Source organism: Eulemur rufifrons, chromosome 6, assembly GCF_041146395.1.
Source record: "Eulemur rufifrons isolate Redbay chromosome 6, OSU_ERuf_1, whole genome shotgun sequence".
Classification (NCBI taxonomy): Eukaryota; Metazoa; Chordata; class Mammalia; order Primates; family Lemuridae; genus Eulemur; species Eulemur rufifrons.
This window is the reverse complement of record NC_090988.1, coordinates 59098158-59111157: the sequence shown is the minus strand read 5'-3', so window position 1 is coordinate 59111157 and position 13000 is coordinate 59098158.

Here is a 13000-nt window from a genome sequence, read left to right as displayed (position 1 = left end):
TCCTCTCAGTTCTGACAGAATCCAACTCCGATTTCACAAGACTCTGCAACACGAAGATGGCTGTTGGGTGGCACAGGTGCTTAGCGTGCACATGGGCCCCCTACATACTGTGGTGACAATGACTCATGAGGTGGCTCCCATCTCCTGCCCTCCCTCAGTTGGGTGCCACAGGGAGAAGGGAGAACAAGGGGAAAGGGGAATGGAGGGGGCGGGCAGGGAAGAGGCTGGCAGATTTGCATGACTGGGAGCAAGAATGGCAGATTAGCTGTAATTGCCTGAAGCTCAGAGAGGCTGTTGATAAATGTTACTAATAATCAACCTTCAGATCTGACACCCAGCTCAGGCTGGGATTACTGTTTTGAATGGAAATTGAACCCAAACCAGTAATTACCCAGGTGAGTGACGCCAGTCTTACTCTGGAGCCTGTTCTAGGCAGGGAAGTGGCACCTGCATGTCAGTACCAGCCCATCAGGGGGAGGACTCAGCCAAGGACTCCTTCCTGGGGTCATGCCAAGAGCACAAACTGGCCTGCACTCTGCCAATGCAATGGGACACAGTTAACAGGAATACCCACCCTTCTTCTTACGACCTGCAGCAGATGAGGAACCAGTGCCTGTCATCTGCAGTCTGTAAGCAGAGTCCAGACCTCAGGCCTCACTCCCACTGTCCTTCCCACCTTGGGCTGGGTGGAAGTCCCTTGTTGACATCATCCTTAACTGTCAAAAGCAGTAGCTTGGGGAGGGATGGCTGTCCCTTTAATAGCTCCAGCCTTCCAAGCCTACATCTGGGACACTTGGACAGCCACACATTGTTCCTTGTTAGATTGGGAGCCACCTGGAATGGCCTGAGCTGGGACCAGGTGAAAGGGACAAGGCCACAATAGGCCCTAGAGCCCATCCAGCCTGGTCTCTGGTTCCTGCTTGCTCCCAGCACCAGACAAAGTCCACGTATACCTGGAATTTCTACCTGGAAATGAGCACCATTCTCTGGCCCTCCTCATGTCCCCTTGGTGCCTCTCATCCTATCCAGAGACCCCTAGAATGCTGGCACCACCAGGAACCAGGTGAGAGGAGAAACGCTGTTCCTCTCTCTGAACTGCTCCCCTCCCCAGGGTATGTTCTGTGCTTGTGTCCTTCTCCCTGGCTTCCCACTAGGGTAGCTGAATACTAGGAAAAAAAAAAAAATTCACTAGACAAGCTACGGTGTTATGCATGGTGATGGCGCTCTCTCCTATTTACAAATCACTCATCATCAGACACCTTCTGCCCTCTCTGCTTTGCCAGGGCGAGTGGCCCAGGGGAGAATAAGACAGCCCACTCTTAGGAGTGCCCTGTGGGGAGGAGTATGACCAGACAGGTGATTACAACTGCAGGTAGTTCCAGATGGCCCCTTCCAACGGGGTAAAAATGTCCTCAGCTACAGAGACTGAAGGAGTCGAGCTGCATCGGGGGCAGACAGAGCTGGTAAGTCCTGTGGGATTCAGAGTGTGTGTGACCACCGCCTTTCAAGCTGAAATTCAAGCTGAAAATGGACGTGTGACAGGCCAGCAAGTGTCTGGAGCCGCTAGGGCTCCAGAGCAGGAGCTGCCACCTCGAGAGTGCCACCTAGTGACAGCACAGCAGGAATGCAGCTCTGTTTTCAGGCCCGGGAGTTTCCCTCAGCTCCCGTCCTGTCACTGGAAGGGACCCCTGAATTCAGATGTGTCAAGGGGAACCAAGGAAATGGTTTTCAGTTTGTTTGCAAAGTTCTGGGGCTTGGAGGAAAGGAGGCACAGTAGGCCCCAGGGTCTGGAAGCGGCAGGGGAGCGGGCAGAGGAGGGGTGGTGCCTCTGGAGCTCCCTGGCTCCCAGGCTCCCCTCCAGGGCATAGTGGCACCCTATAATTATCTGCTCACTCAGCAGTGTCTCCCCTCTACTCCACTGGGACCTCAGCTCTGTCACCAGCCCACAGGGGCAGTGACAGGAAGCCTGTGCTCAGAACGGGCCTGCTTAGCCTCTCAGGTGCCAAGACAGATTTGGGGGTCCCAGAGAAGCTGTGTTCATCATCAGCTAAGTCCCCTTGTTCCTGTCACCCAGGGAGGGACTTGCTTACAACCTGGAGCCAGGCCAGGGTCCTCTCTCAGCCCTCAGCTGTCCTGTTGGATTCTGAAATGCTTTTGCTCCAACCATTTTCCTCTCTTGCCAAACGGAGTAGTGACCAGATGTGAGGTGAGCAGTCCCAAAGTAATGTTCCCAGGTGTGCAGAGCACTCAGCCTCAGGTGAGCTGGATGTGTGGGGGATGCAGAGGGAGGAGGAAGGGAATGAGCCCAGGTGCTGGGGTAGAGGAGGACAATGGAGTAGGGTAAAGGCGGGCATGCATTAGGGGACATCTCAGAGGGGTCGGCAAACCTTTTCTTAAAGGGCCAGATCTGAGGTTGTAGTGTGAAAGCAGCCACAGGTGATATTTCAACAAACAGATTTGGCTGTGTTCCAATAAACTATTTTTTAAAACAGACTACCAGCCCACTGGCCATACTTCACCAGTCAATCCAAACTTACTGCCCACCAGAGTGGGGGTCCATGCTGGCCACTGAGGCCACAGAGCACTAATAACCTCATCCCAACCACTGCCAGCGAGTGCCAGCTGCTCACAGAACTACTAGCCTACTTCACTGCTGCCTCTTAGGGCAAGGCTGGGGCCGGGTGCTTATGGTGTCCCGAGCATAAGGTCAGGGGCTGGAGTAGGAAAGGTCAGAGTGGCACGAAGCTTGGCCATTCTGGACCCGCAGACCTCACTCCTGCCCTCCTCGCCTTCCCCCAAGCACTCAGGTCGCGGGACACTCACCTGCAATGGGAGGCTCTGCGCAGTCGCTGCTACTCCCCTTTCTTTCCCTAGGGGGTCCCTCTCCGTCCAGCTGCCTGAAACCCTCCAAGCCAGGCTGGGGGATGGGGCTGAACTGCCCCAAGGACACGCCGCCAGACAGATGACACCCGGGGGAAGGCGAGGTGGCCCGAGGGGGGAGAAGGTGTAACCCGGCACCCGGACCCAGGGGCCGAGGAGAGGCCAGGCTGGAACCGACCCCTGCCCCGCGAGGCCGGACCCAGCCGGCCCCCACCCCGTCCCGGGACACACTGCGGAGCCTGTCGCCAGCCTCCCCGCCCCAGCTCCAGTGCCCCCGCAGGTGGCGCCGCGGCGAGAAGATCGCGAGTCGCCGGCTCGCGCGGGTCGCTGGGCTCTCCAGTTACACTAAAAGTGAGACCGGGGAAGATGGTATCGAGGCCGCGCGGAGGCAGCGCGGGCTCATCCAACATTGATGCGGCCCCGGACTGCCCCAGATCCCCTCGGGGCAGACGCGGGGTCCCCGCTCCCAACTCCTGGGGGCTGGGCCTGGCGGGCAGGGAAGGGTCCTCCGCCGCGCAGTTCAGTGCCCAAGATCACACAGGTACTGTTCAGCCCAGCGATCTAAAGGGACCCTCTGGCGCCATGAGGCCCTGCTCAATAGTCAGCGAGCGCTTTTCCAGCCCATCCACTCCGAAACTGCCCAGGCACAGGCGGCTGTGGAAGCGGCTTATGGCCCCATCACGCGAGTCTTGGTCCCGGGGAAGGGCAGCGCGTACCCGTCCTCCCCGGCTTCCCAATTCCACCCCCATCGCTACCAAATGGAGCGGCAAAAGAGGGAGGGACGGGGCTGGCCAGTCTCCCCCGCCTGCCCCCCCCCCCCCACAGAGTCAATTCTCACCCCCCCACACACACCACCTTCCACTCAGACACACACCACTCACACACATCCACATGGCCACCCTTGGTGGCACACACCTCCTGCCCCTAAAGGGGTCCATCTCATCAATGGACACTGAATGTGCACACAGCCCAGATACACCCTTCCTGGTGCGCACACTCACAAAAGCCTCTCCCAGAGGAGCCCGCCCCATCACTGGCTCTGCTCTCAGACACTGGAGATGGAGAGGAGGGAGTGATGCCCAGAATGGCAGGCTGAGGAGGGAGGGGCCCGTGCCAGGAGGCAAGGCCCTCTTCGGACACCGAGGTGTTCCTGGCCTGGTGTTTAGTTCGTCTGCAGTACCTGAAGGGGTGTGGAGTCAGAGCCAGGTCGGGATTAAGTCTTTACTGAGGAACGTGACCTTGTAAAGAGATAATCCTGGGCCGGCCTGACTCCAGAGCTCCTCAGATACTGGGACCTCCTTCCCCTGATCTGGGCTGTGTGTCCCTCATTCTGACACTAGGTTCCAGGCTGCTGGCAGTTCTCTAGCATTGTTCACCGGCAGAAATCTGCCTTTCCCGGGCAACAGCATGGACAGGCTGTTCCCGGAAGCCTGCTGACTTCTGCACAAAACCCAACACACACATACACCCAGAGTTTTCTTTGTTCATCTTTGGATCAGAAGGACAGAACACCAGCCCAAGGCTGCAGGGGGATGGCCAGGAACACATATCTGAGCCTGGAGATCCAACTGCTGCCCCTTCGGGACAGCCCACACTGCTCAGGATGGAGAGAAAAGGTGTGATTCTCTCCCAAACACATGCGGGGCCACAGTCTCCCGGCTGGGACACAGGCTCAGTTGGCAGTTATCATCAAAGCACAGGATTTTCCAGAGGGAAGGCATTAGGTATCAACAGATACCCATGAGCCCCTGCTTGGCAATTGTTCTCCAGACTGTGCGCATAGCTGGCGCTCCCTTCCACCTTTGGTCACAGATATAGTGTCCCTGCCCCAAGGTCTTTTTGCTTTTGCTTGAAAGCATCCAATGAACCTATCTGGGAAACCACAGTGCCTGATGACTTCAAAACTCAGTGTGGGCAAGTCCCAAAGGATTTGAGAAGTCCTTGCCTCATTTGCATAACTGACTCCTCTCCCCACCCCTAGTGCCCTGAGCCCAATCACCCCAACTGCAAGGGAGACAGGCCACTCCCCACTCATTGCCTTCTGGAGCCATCCTCATTGACCCCTGTACCATTGTCCCCATTTGTCCCACCCAGTCCAGTTGTCTTGGTCCTGTCCTGCTATAAATCCAACAAAACAGAAGTAGCTGTACTCCAGAAGCTCTGGAACAAAGCAGGGCCCCAGCCACCTGCCCCTGGTGGCCACCCCAGACCTCCCTGCCCAGAAACCCCTAAGCTGGCACTGTCGCGGTGAGGATCTCCAATGCCAGCTGTCCTGTTCTCATCCCTCCACCATGTCCTTTCCAATCACAGAACACACACTGAGGCCACAGGTCATGTGCGCACAGAATGGCAGAACTAGAAGCGTGCTGAGTCAACGAGTCCAGCCCCTTCGACTTCACGGAAAACAAGCCCAGGGAGTCGAATGACTTGCCCAGAGGCAGAATGGGAATTAACGGGGAAGTAAATCCTGGACTCCTGACTCTCTTCCTCCTTCATAAAAACAAGTGTGCAACCCCAATTATCCTGATTTGATTAATTCACACTGTACACCTGTATCAAAACATCACATGTACCCTATAACAATATGCAAATATTATGTACCCATAATAATTAAAAATAAAAAATTAAACAAAAAAACAAGTGCACCGCCAGTGCCAGCATCACCTTATCTCAGACTGAGCTCTGGGGAGCTTAAATGCCACAGTGCTCAGCCTGGCTGCCCCCAGGCCTGCTCTGCTCTGCTACCGCTCAGTCTCTGCCAGCTGCCCTGCTGATTCTCAGCAGTGGTGACTGGACTTAGCTGGGCTCGTCCCTACGGGTCTCTCTGTAGTGGTCTGTCAATAGCTGTGGCACGTGTCCAAGTCCTAAGAGTGGAGGTCTATTGCAGTGTCCTTACATACTTGTGAATTCTCCACTGGGGCTAAAGGCTCAGTACCTCTTGAGGGAGCTAAACTTTGTCACCCGAGCCTCAGGCACTGGCTAAGGTCCCCAGCCTCTAAGTCCCCATCTGATTCTGCTTCTCATCCTTGACCCAAGGCCCTGCAACTGTGCCCCTCTCACCCAACTGATCCCAGTTGGTACCCACTGGGTCTTCCTTAGCTGTGTGTCTTCAGGCCCCGGACTGCCTCCCTAGATGTGGTCCTGACCCATCCCAGCCTCCTCCCTTTCCTGCCCACTCTCTTCACGGAGCTCCTGAGGACACGGCCTGCCTGGGTCACCACACCTATCTTTGCATCTAGGAACTGCCTAACTTTCAGACTCACCTGGATAGAAAAGTCTTGATATTAGTGGAGGTCCTCTGCTATAGTGGAGGTCCCCTGAAGGTCCCCAGGTAATAATAACAATAGCTAATAATCAAATAGCACTTACTATGTGCCAGGCATTGTCCCAAGCACTCTACGTTTAGTAAGCCTTAGGCATAGTGACTCACCTAATGCTCACAACCACCCTATGAGATAGGTGCTATTATTATTTTCTCCATTTTAGATGAAGAAATAGAGGCTCACAGCAGTTCGGTAGCTTTCCCACGGTTACAGGTGTCCTGGGCAAGTGATTTGAATATTGTGAAGGAACAAGAAACATCTTTCTGGAATACTAGAAAGCAGAAGCCCAAGCCACTGTTCAGAAATATCTCTGAATTCTGGCTCCCTCCTGCTCCAGCCCCACCCCCGGCCAAAAGTATGTAGCTGGAGAAGGCTGGGCACAGTGGCACACACCTGTGGTCTCACCTCCTTGGAAGCCTGAGCTGGGAGGATTGCTTGAACCCAGAAGTTTGCATCCAGCCTGGGCAACATAGCAAGACCACACCTCATCACCCAAACCAGAAGCATGTGTTGTGTTAGTGTTAAGTTCTCCTGGAGTGGCAAAGTAAAGCTTTAGTGCAAAGGGGCTACTTTTACAATAAGAATTTGGCTACGTCCTCAACTTCACAGAAACCTAAGTGTGCAGAATGTCACCAGCAACTGCATGCCCTGTCTGGGAACCAAGGGGCCAGAAGAAAGCCACACCAAGATATGTTGTGGAGGAGGCCAGTGTTGTTCCATTGTTGCCAGTAAGCTCAGGCCAATTAAATCATGAACTCACTTCACCTACTCTTTTTTTTTTTTTTCCATAGGTGGGGTCTCTATCTGTCACCCATGCTGGAGTGCAGTGGCATGATCATAGCGCAAGGCAGCCTCAAAGCCCCAAATTCCTGGGCTCAAGTAATTCTTCTGCCTCAACCTCCTGAGTAACTGGGATTACAGGCCCATGCCACCATGCCTGACTTTCACCTACTCCATCTGTATGTGTCTCTTTTTGCTAACCCAAAGCCCATGTGAAAAGGTACACAAACAGTATCTCATTGAATTCTCACAATGGCCCTTCACTGCAAGCAAAATATCACCCTCATTTCACAGACGGGGAAATAGACTGAAGATGATTAAGTAATTATCTACTTGATACACTTCTGAGTGATTTCACCTTTGTTTCTGTCCTTTTTATAAGTGGAAAATATGTTTTTTTGTTTCTTTGGGGTTTTTTTTTTTTTTTTGAGACAGGGTCTCACTCTGTTGCCTAGGCTAGAGTGCAGTGGCATCATCATAGCTCACCACAATCTCCAACCGCTGGGCTCAAGTGATCCTCCTGCCTTTGCCTCCCGAGTAGCTGGGAGTACAGGTGTGTGCCACCACACTTGGCTGATTTTTCTATTTTTTTTGCAGAGATGGAGTCTTGCTTTTGCTCAGGCTGCTCAGATATGATTTCTACAATCAACAAAGCAATAAGGATTTCCTCTTACTGTGCCACATTTACACAGCTCTTAAGAGGTGGTGCTGAGATTTGAGCCCAGGTCTGTCTAATATCAAGACTCAAGCTCTACTGACCCCTTTGGGGTATCTCTGTAACCCAGTCTCTTGGGAGTCCCAGCCTTCCCTAGACATGTGTTACAGGCCATGTCATGCTCCCTTGCCCTTCTCTCTTATTTAAAACTTAATACAAAACTACAGTAATCAAAACAGTGTGGTACTGGCATAAGGATAGACATACAGAGCAATGGAATAGCATTGAAAGTCCAGAAATAACCCATACATCTACCAATTGATTTTTGATCAGGGTGCCAAGTCCACTGGATGAGAGAAAGAATAGTCTCTTTAACAAATGGTGCTATACTCTGGTTTCTCTTCAGATCATATAAATCTTTCACCTTTTAACAAATGGTGCTGAGACAACTGGATTTCTACATACAAAAGAATGAAGTTGGACCACCACCTCATGTCATACATAAAAATGAACTAAAAATTGACCTAAACATAAGCTCTAAAGCCACAAAATACTTATAAGGAAACAGTTAAATCTTAATGACCTTGGATTTGGAAATGGATTTTTAGATATGATACTAAAAACATAAGCAACAAAAGAAAAATAAATAAATTGGACTTCATCAAAATTAAAACTGTTGTGCTTCAAAAGACTTTATCAAGAAAGTGAGAAGACAACCTACAGAATGGGAGAAAATATTTGCAAATCAGACATCTGATAAGAATTTAATATCTAGAATATATAAACAACTCCTATCACTCAGCAACAAAAAGACAACCCAATGAAAAAATGGGCAAAGGACTTGAATAGACATTTTTCCAAGATATAAATCATCAATAAGCACATGACAAGATACTCATTAGTCATCAGGGAAATGCAAATCAAAACTTTAATAACATGCCACTTCCTAGACTATACTAGGATGCCTATAATAATAATAATAACCTAGAAATCAACAGGTATTGGTGAGGATGTAGAGAAATAGGAACGCAGGTACGTTGCTGGTAGGAATATAAAATGGTGCAGCCTCTGTAGAAAACAATTTTGTGTTTTCTCAAAAAGCTAAACATGAAATTATCACATGATCTAGCAATTCTACTCCTAGGTATATAGTACTCAAAAGAATTGAAAACAGAGACAAACAGATATTCGCACACCAATCTTCATTGTAGTGTTTTCACAATAGCCAAAAGGTAGAAATGACTCAAGTGTTCTCAACAGATGAATATATAAACAAAATGTGGTACATGTGTAGAATGAAATATTACTCAGTCAAAAACGGAATGCAGTTCTCATACATGCTACAACATGGATGAATCTTGAAAATGTTAAGCTAAGTGAAAAAAGCCAGACACAAGAGGAAAAATATTATATGATTCCATTTATATGAAATGTCTAAAATAGGCAAATATGTAGAGACAGCAAGTAGATTAGAGGTTACCAGAGCCTGGGAAGAGGGGTGAGTGAGAAGTTATTTCTTAGTGAGTGCAGAGTTTCTGTCTGGGGTGATAAAAAGGTTTTGGAAATAGATAGCGGCGATGGTTGCACAACACCATGAATGTAATTGATGCCACTGAATTGTACACTTAGAAATCATTGGAATGGTTCATTTTATGTTATTTATTTTACCACAATTAAAATACTCCAGCTGTATTGCTATACACTAGCAATGAGCAACTGGAAATTAGAATTTAAAAAAATACCATATAAAAAATAATACCATTTACAATATCATTCAAAAATATGCAATACTTAGGGATAAATCTTACAAAGGAGATGAAAGACCTATACATTGAAAACTATAGAATATGCCTGAGAGAAATTAAGATGATCTAAATAAACAGACACACATATATATATATATATATATACACACACACACACCATGTTCATGAATTAGAAGGCCCAATATTACTAAGATCCCAACTCTCCCCAGATTGATCTACACATTAACAAAATCCCAATCAAAATCTCAGCAGACTTTTTTGAGAGGTGGGGGATAGAACTTGAAAAACTCATTGTCAAATTAACATGGAATTGAAAAGGACCTAGAATAGTCAAAGCAACTTTGTGAAAGAAGAATAAAGTTGAAAGTCCTAAACTACCTGATTTCAAAACCTGCAGTAATCACGACAATGTGTATTGGCATCAATAAAGATAAATAGATCAATGGACTATAATAGAAAGTGTAGACATAAATTTACAGTAAAGACAACTGATTTTCTATAAAGGTGCAAAAACAATTCTGCAGAATTTAACAAATAGTGCTGAAACAATTAGACATTCATTTTTTTAATGAACCTCACACCATATACAAAAAGTTAACTCAAAATATAACACACACCTAAATTTAAAACATAAAATTAGAAGATTCCTAGGAGAAAACCTTTGTTACCTCAAGGTAGGCCATGATTTCTTAGATATGACACCAAAAGCACAATCCATAAAAGAACAAATCGATAAACTGTATTTCATCAAAAGTAAAAACCACTACTCCTTGAAAATACATAAGAGAATGAAAAGAAAGCCACACACTGGGAGAAAATATTGCAAGTCATATATCAGATAAAGGACATGTAACCACCTAGCACTCTGGAAGGCCGAGGTGGGAGGATTGCTTGAGCTCAGGAGTTTGAGACCAGCCTGAGCAAGAGCAAGACCCCATCTCTAGTCAAAATAGAAAAATTAGCTGGGTGTCATGGCATGTGCCTGTATTCCCCACCTTGAGAGGCTGAGGCAGGAGGATGGCTTGAGCCCAGGAGTTTGAGATTGTAGTGAGCTACGATGATGTCACTACACTCTACCCTGGGTGACAGAGTGAGACTCTGCCTAAAAAAAGAAAAAATATGTATTCAGAATATACAAGAAACTTTCAAAGCTCAGCAATAAGGAAACAACCCAATTTTAATATGGGGAAATATTTTAACACATACTTCTCCAATCAAGATATATGGATAGCAAACAAGCACATGAAAAGATGCTCAACATCATTAGTCCTTAGGGAAATGCAAAATAAAGTCACTAGGAGATCTATTACATGCTTAATAGAATGGCTAAAGTGAAAAGACTGACAATAAAACTGTCACTGTACCAGGAATGTGGATGAATTGGAACTCTCATACTCTGCTCATGAGAATGTAAAATGGTCCAACCACTTTGGAAAAGTTGGGCAGTTTCTTAAAACTTGAAATGTATACCTACCATATGATTCAGTCATTCCACTGGTAAGTATTTTCCACAGAGAAATAAAAACATATGTTCATACAAAGACTTGTACATAAAGACTTGTACAAAAGCTTTATTTGTAAGAGCCAAAAGTGGAAACAACCCAACAGGTGATAGACAAACAAACTGGTATATCCATGAACACCACTCAGCAATAAAAAGAAATGATCTATTGATTCATGCAACAACATGGAAGAATATCAAAATAATTATGCTATATGAAAGAAGTCAGACCAAAAAAATGGGTTCATACTGGATGATTCCATTTATATAAAACTCTAGGAAACAAATCAGATCAGTGGTTCCTTGAGGATGTGGGGTGGGTGTGTGGGGGATGGGAGAGGAGCAGGAAGGAAACATAGAGAGGCACCAGGACACACTGCCTTCCTTGCTGTTCCCAGACACAGTAGGTCCTATCTCAGGACCTTTTCACTTGCTGCTCCCTTCCATGGAATATTCTTCCTATTAGCCACATGATTTATTCCCTTGATTTTTTCAGGTCTCTCCTGAAATATCACTTCATCATAAAGGGTTTCCCAGACCATGCTATGTGACACAGCACACTCACCACCACCCCCACGCAGTCAGACGCTCTCTTTACTCTGTCTGTCTTCTTTGCTCTTATCATGCTATATAAGTCACTTAGCACTGACACATTACATATTAATATTTTCTCTATGTCTCTCCCCCCCCGCTCCCAGACAGTAAGAACTGAGACCAGGGACTTTGTTTTGTTCACAGCTCTGTCCCCAGTGCTAAAACGTTGCCTGGCCTCTGGGAGGTGCTCTGTAAATACACAGCAAATGAATGGACCGCCTTCAGAGGTAGGTACAGTTATTATTATCTATTTGTAGATGGGGGTTAAGTCACTTGTCTAAAATCATATAACCAATAACTGAAGGAACTGGGCTTCAAAGCCAGGTCACTTCTATTCTAAAATCCAAGTTCTGAGCAGTTATGCTGTATTGTCTCAGAGTCTGAGAGGCCAGATTCACAAACAAACATAATTATAAAGCAATGCAGTTAAAGCAACTGCCTATGGGAACAGACATCAATTCACTCCTTCCGGAGGACAATCTGACGATAGCCAAAATTGGAAACTAATAACCCTTCTTCCAGAAGTTTGCTCTAATGGAATAATCAGACATGAGGAAAGAATGTTAAGTATACAAGGATGTTTATCACAGAATTGCTTATAATAGCAAAGAATTGGAAGCAACAAAAAAGCCCCTACCAGAGAGTGATTGAAGTGGAGTCAGAAAGTGACAGACGATAATGCCCAATGTGATCAATGTGTCTCAAAGGAGCAGGAGGTGAGGCCATTGCTTAAAGTATGTGGGTGTGGGTGAGGGTCAAGTGGAGAGGGGTCCTGAGAGTGAGGCAGGTTTGGACGAACATTGCGGAGAAAGGGACTGAAGCCCACCAGGGAGATGCAGAAAGGCTGAAAGAGGGTGTAGGTGGCCCGGCTGAAGATGAACACTATGAATGTGGTGGCATTCTGCATAGCTGTGTAGGTTTTGTGGTAGTGTTCTGGTGCCTTGAGGAAAAAGGGATGGTGATTCTAGCCAGTGTTAGAATCCATGCATGGCTGGAGTTGTGCCAAGCACACGTGAGGGAACAGAAAGTGCTGAAGTGAGCGACTGAAATAATCTACCATGTGTCCAAGCTGGGAAGGGAAGAGAGGACAGGAAAAGGCCGCAGACCAAGCAAGAGCAAATGCAGAGATGAAGGCACTGTATAACTGCACGGCACTGTCTAAGGGAGGTACCTGAGGTCAGAGAGTAAGATGTTAGAGTGCATGAGAGAAGCAGCAAAGCAATTCCAGGGCTCAACATCTAGGAATTTAACGTGTGAATAACTGAAGAGAAGTGTCTGGAATGGGAAGGTCCAGAAATTGTGAGTGAAGAGTGCCAGTTTGGTCACTGACATGGGCACTGAAGCCTTTTAGGAAAATGTCTGGAGCTTGAGTGGAGACAAAATGGTTAATGAAGTGCCAAGCTATTGAAAACAATGGACTTGATGACACCTATTTTGTGCCATTTTACATATGTCATTTCACATTATCTTTTTTTTTTAAAATAAATTTGCACCACTCAGT